Source organism: Ammodytes marinus, assembly GCF_949987685.1.
Source record: "Ammodytes marinus genome assembly, chromosome: 16".
Lineage (NCBI taxonomy): Eukaryota > Metazoa > Chordata > Actinopteri > Uranoscopiformes > Ammodytidae > Ammodytes > Ammodytes marinus.
Genome location: NC_137220.1, coordinates 24,050,417 through 24,056,586, shown reverse-complemented (window position 1 = coordinate 24,056,586; position 6,170 = coordinate 24,050,417).

The following is a 6,170-nucleotide window of genomic DNA, read 5'->3' as shown; positions in this document are numbered from 1 at the left end:
TAAAAAATCACCACCGGATGTATGACATTTGGGTATTTTTCTGCATGCTGCATCTGACATCATGTATTGGGACAAAGTAAATCTGTTTCTACCAAACTAAAAAGCAGGGAATTCTGGGGACTGGAACATAAACACATGAACACATAAACACACACACACATGCACACACACACACACACACACACACACACACACACACACACACACACACACACACACACACACACACACACACACACACACACACACACACACACACACACCAGCAGGAAGACCGATGGGGCAAGGGAGGTGATCTGAAATATATAGATGCACAATAATACAGATGTGAGTTTGCATTCATAAGCAAACACCCACACACCTGCTCTCTGCCTCCCTCACACTCACACACTCTCTCTCTCACACACACACACAAGCACACAATATAAACCAATTGCAGAGTTAACGCGGCACATAGCTCCCTCTCCGATCCATCACCACACCTGTGACATCTCAGAAGCATTCAGCACGGCAAAGACAGAAAACAAACCCGCTGAGCTCCCCAGTACACAGAAAGTCAGAACGTATATCTTCACCCCCTGTCACCCTCAATCCAGCCGCTACCAGCTTTTCCCCCCCTGCAGCTATTTTCGAGAGGTGCCTCATTTTCATTTCAATCTCCTGTATCATACTGAGCACACGGCTGCCATAAACCCACTCCTTTCACCTAAACAGTTGAATAATGGAGTGCAGGCTTGATGCTTAGAGGGAGCCACTATTGTAATGATAAGGGGGGGCAATCTGTTTGCATTCAAGGGTGAAAAGACATCTATTTTTGTGTCTCCTCTTTAAGGCGAGGGCGCAGGCAACATGAAAGCAGTGATCTAAGCGTGTCTTCTGTCATACTTGATCGCCTTCTATGCATGAAGATATGAGGGGGCCTACAAGGATATGACATGCTACATGAAGAGTAGAATTTCTATGAGCAAACTATGTTTTTTCTTTTAATGCTGCACCTTTTTCTGCAGATATATTGGGTTGAATATTGTCAGTTTCGACCTAAACAGATAAACAGAGCAATGTGGCATGCCTTCAAGGGTAATTGTAGGTGCACAGTGGTACATATACACTATAGGTTTTAAGTGTTTTCTTTCGTTCTTTTATTTACTGTCTTTTGGGAGTAAAGTATCACAATGTTTGACTATTATAGTCCCAAATACGTTTACATTTCCAAAAACAACAACAAAACTACCCGTTCGATAAAGCAACTCGATGGTGTCAACAGTGACATTGTTTTTGTTTTTATGAATCTCTTATGGACCTACAAGTAATGACATCATTGTTTCTGGATTTCAAGAAGCGATTTTGAAATTCATGTGAGAGCTTAAAGGTTCAAAGCTTTGAAATGGAACATGAGAGATGATCAATTTGACTCCTCAGATAATGAGAAATAATGTAACATCTATCCTTTAAATAAGTATTCACATCCCGCCGACAATGCAGCACCAAGCTCTCTCTCTCTCTCTCTCTCTCTCTCTCTCTCTCTCTCTCTCTCTCTCTCTCTCTCTCTCTCTCTCTCTTATCAGAGCCTCTGATAGATCAGGCTGCTGACTGTATTACCCCATGGAAGGCCCATTAACACCTCCAGAGGGTAGAGACCAGCCCCCTCCATAAACAGCCCAGCCGGAGGTCCATTCTAATGGGCTAGGCTCATTCCCAGCCCTGGCCTGCTCCAGGTGTGGAAGCAGAGCCCTGTAATTGATAATTAGGGGGGCAATAACCCAGCGTTCAATGCAGGCCTCACGACAGCAGAGTAGCCAGGCCCCACACTGTCATTCAGTCAGGGGGAAGGGGGAGGGGGGACGGACGGACGAGAGGATTGAGGGGGAGGGGGAAGTGGAAGTGTGTGTGGAGGGTGGGTGGGGGCCATAATTCAACAAGGGAAGCTATTGGGGGGTGTTGAAGGGCGGGAGAATAAAAGGTGCTTTCTAGGACATAACACATGTACGCACAGGCCCAGGTTTTGGCGTGTGATGCACATGTGGAGACTGATAGCAGAGCATAGCAGCAGAGTCCGGCACAAAGAGCCACCTTCACATAGGCTCCATGGCTTTTTTGCGTATAGGTTGCTGATAGTGACGCCTTGTGATTCCGTACAGCAGGCAGCAGCAGTGTGAGGTTGTAAACACACCAGGGGATAACAGGTTGGGCATATCATTCCTCACACACAGTCTCTGTCTCACCGTTGAACCACACTTATCAGAGCTCATCATCCATGATTACGCGCAATAAAAGTTCTCTAATCTAACGGCGCGTCGAAAATAAGCAAAGCACCTTCAACGAGCGCCGGCGGCTGGGTGAAGTTCAAGGCAGCCTTCAATCCCAGTGTGTTGGTCCATCATTCACACACACAGTCATTTGGTTTTTCTCTCTTGTGGATAGGAACTGCATTAGTCTCTCAACTAGACGCAGAGAGCCCAAAGATTTGAGTAATCAGAAGTGGCGTTTTATTCATTTATGTATTTATTGTCATTTTCCCCTCTAGCTTGTATTGTGCTGCGGCGATGCATTAGCCCTCAGAGAAGCTATCAATCAGGGGGCTAATGGGTTGTAATTGCAGGCAGGCAGGCAGGGCCCCCACATCAGAGGCAGCGGGGTCTCCGGATGGCAGAATAATCACACGTACAGTAGAGAATTGCTCTCAATGGATTAGGTCCCTGGGCGATCTCGGGGTACAGGTTACGGTAATTTCCCAGTCATTTTCCTATTGAAAGCCATTATACTCATCCTTGTGATGTCCTGCATTAATCACAGAGGTTAATACAGTGAGGGCTTGAAACAGAGAGAGAGACGAGAAGTGAGAAATGAGAGGGAGTTCCAGACGGCTGGTTAGTAACTGGATGCAAGAAGAAGTTGAAAAAAAAAAGTCTCTCATAATGTGTTTTTCCTGGAAGCAGAATCCCGGCACTGCCAGAGCCTGGGTGACTGTCAACCCCAGTGTCTCTTGTGCTTTTCAAGGAGCCAGCCACCTGAGGATGGTGTCTGATGCTATCTCCACAGCTGTCCGTGACAGTCAGTTGATTGCTGTCAAATGCCTGAGCCATCACACAAACAGATACACGTACACACACGCACGTACATACACACACGTACACACACGCACACGCACACACACACACACACACACACACACACACACACACACACACACACACACACACCCTGTCAAACAGCCACAAACAAACAGCAGAGGCTGATAAGACTGTGCAAGATCATTTAGGTTTTAAACTCCGGGAAAGCCACCATCTGCTGTGCAGCCTTTTCTCATGGGAGGTTTTATACTGTTTGTCAGAAGCCTGGAATGCAGATCCCCTGTGAGGGAGAATTCACACCTTTCTGGTCTTTGCAGAATTAAAGCAAGACGCAGAACAAAACATCGTATCATATACTAAAGGGGAGTGACACTGCTTTTGATCAGAAATGCCACCAAAGCATGGTCAGGTGTTGTGGATTTCTGAGGTCTGGGAAGCAGAGTTTTAAGACGTAACTACAATTGTATTCAAAAATAGTATATTTAAGCTATACACACAGATTATTACCGTTTGTCACACATTTCCAGCCAGGAGCCCAACGTCTAGCAAATGAGCCTCTCTGCACAGGAAACCAGAGCATTTCATACGCTGAGGGGACTGCAGCTGCAGACAGAACATGCCTTCGGTTGTGACTTTTTCATAAATATTTGTAGAATTTGTAAAATGTGCCTTGGTTATTGAAATACTGCCTTGGTTATTGATTGAGAGCTGCTGGAAAAGCACATAAACAATATCAGGAAGTTGGACATATTTCTTTACAGTAAAGCTTCCAAACTTTCTAGAAAAACAGGTTGACAGAGCAGGCACTTAGTAATAGAAGAGGCATTGTTGTCATGCATGTCATGTTGTTGTTGGAGCTTCAAACTGCAGTTTAATTGACATGTTACAAGTCTCCTTACACGGTGTCAGCATGAGACAAATGCAGCAGCTGCTCCTTATTGTGGGAATGACTGAACGACTTCCTGGTTTGAAAAGTACTGCTCTGGTTTCCAGTTACAGGAGCATTATTGGTCTGTAGCCTACTTACTGGCTTCAGCGTCTTAAGACATTGGAATTTTCCCTGGTGGATTTTCCATTAAAGATGGTAAGGGAATGCAAAAGAAAAAAAAAGAAGAAAAACCAAACACTTTTGTTGACTGGAGGCAATCCGAGTTGGCATTACAGTACGAAAAATATTGAGTGAAGGTCAAACCGATGGCTAAATTACCATTATTATTATAAAACAAAATGGTCTTATCTTTGCTTCTGCTGATTTTTTCTGTATAATGTTCCAATAAAATGAACCCAACCAAATACAGATGCATTGATATTTTTTGTTATTTAACGAATGCATTTAATTTAAATGAGTGATTAATGATACATTTATTAACATTACATAAATCATTTATATTATAAGCATCTTTGTATGTCAGTCCTGCTGATATCCTTGACTATTAATTAATACATTAAAAAATACACAGACTTCATGCTATAGTATTCAAGCAGTGTTTAATGATGAAAAGTACTGGTGGTGGTGGTACAGTGTAAATCCCAGCTTAGTTTGTACTTGGTATCAGATCACAATCACAAGTCAGTTGTTGTCAGAAAGGCATTTTCATGAATTGTATGATCTTTACATTTTGGTGTTCGGTCAACAGTTGTTTGCTAAAAGTATAACTGTCGTTGTATTGTTAAATACCCAGACATTTGAGCAGGCTCTTGTTTAGCTCTTGTTTTCTGTGACGTGCACAGGAATACATTGACAAATCATGGAGGATTAGTAGCAACGTTAAACATTCAGTGGTGACTGATCAAAAGGGAGTTCACCCCTTTAAATAGGAGTAGACCTTGATCAGGGCTTGTGAGTTGAAGTGCCTGTGCAGACAAGGTGATTTCAATGAGGATTTGATTTTGAAGACATTTCATGAGTTCGTAGAAGCGCCCACACACACCAAACACACGCACGCACGAATGCACGCACGAATGCACGCACGAATGCACGCACGCACGCACGCACGCACGCACGCACGCACGCACGCACGCACGCACGCACGCACGCACGCACGCACGCACGCACGCACGCACCACACACACACACACACACACACACACACACACACACACACACACACACACACACACACACACACACACACACAGTTCGATTACTTTCCCATCGTGCTTCCCTGACTTCGCTCATTTTTTACGCAGCCACCCAATCTCTGAAATGTGGTTATTTCCATCAAGCAGCTGCACATGATAACTAATAGGAAAAAAAAAGCAGTTATGAATGCCATTTGAAGATACTGCTTGCTGAGTGAGAGAGAAAGAGAGACAGACAGACAGAGAGAGAGAGGGAGGGAGGGAGGGAGGGGGCTGATTGAAGGTCTTACATTTTAGCAGCAATTTGAAGATGTTTTCACCCCCCCCCCCCCCCCCCTGGGAGTGTCACTCAAAAGCTCTCGGGGAAAAACACTCGAAGACCATCTTTACATCTGGGACTGGCAAATCACAAAGGCAGGATCACTACATTTCCCTAAATTGTCCCCTTTTCAAACCCCATCTCTCTTGTTTACCTTCTATCTTTCTTTTTTTTTTTACACCCACTGGAGTAAAAGCCAGACAGCTTTACTTTCTTTCTTCTTTCTCTCCTGGTTCAACCCATGATGGCTGCGATAATTAAGGAGAGTGGTCGGGGAGGGGGTGAGAGAGAGAGAGCGAGAGAGAGGAGAAGGAGAGAGTGGGAAAGAGAGAGTGAGAGAGAGTGAGAGAGAGACAGGCCTACCACGGCTGTTCTCCAACTCATTACCAGATGTTCAGAGGTCACTCCAGTTTATACACACAGACACCCACACACACACACACACACACACACACACACCCGCGGAGGCCTTTCACACTGTTCTTGTCGAGTGGTGAAAGTAATAGAAGACACAGGTACATTCATGTGGACTGATTCTCAGTGTTGATAGTGCGTGTGTCAATCATGTTCAGGTGACACTGAAGTGGAAGGGGAAGAAAAAAAACACAGTAACACCGTGCTGACGATTTGTCACAAACCCTGTCTAAACGTTGATAGTCGTAGTGGTGCGTAAATGATTAAGCTCCTATTGCACGACA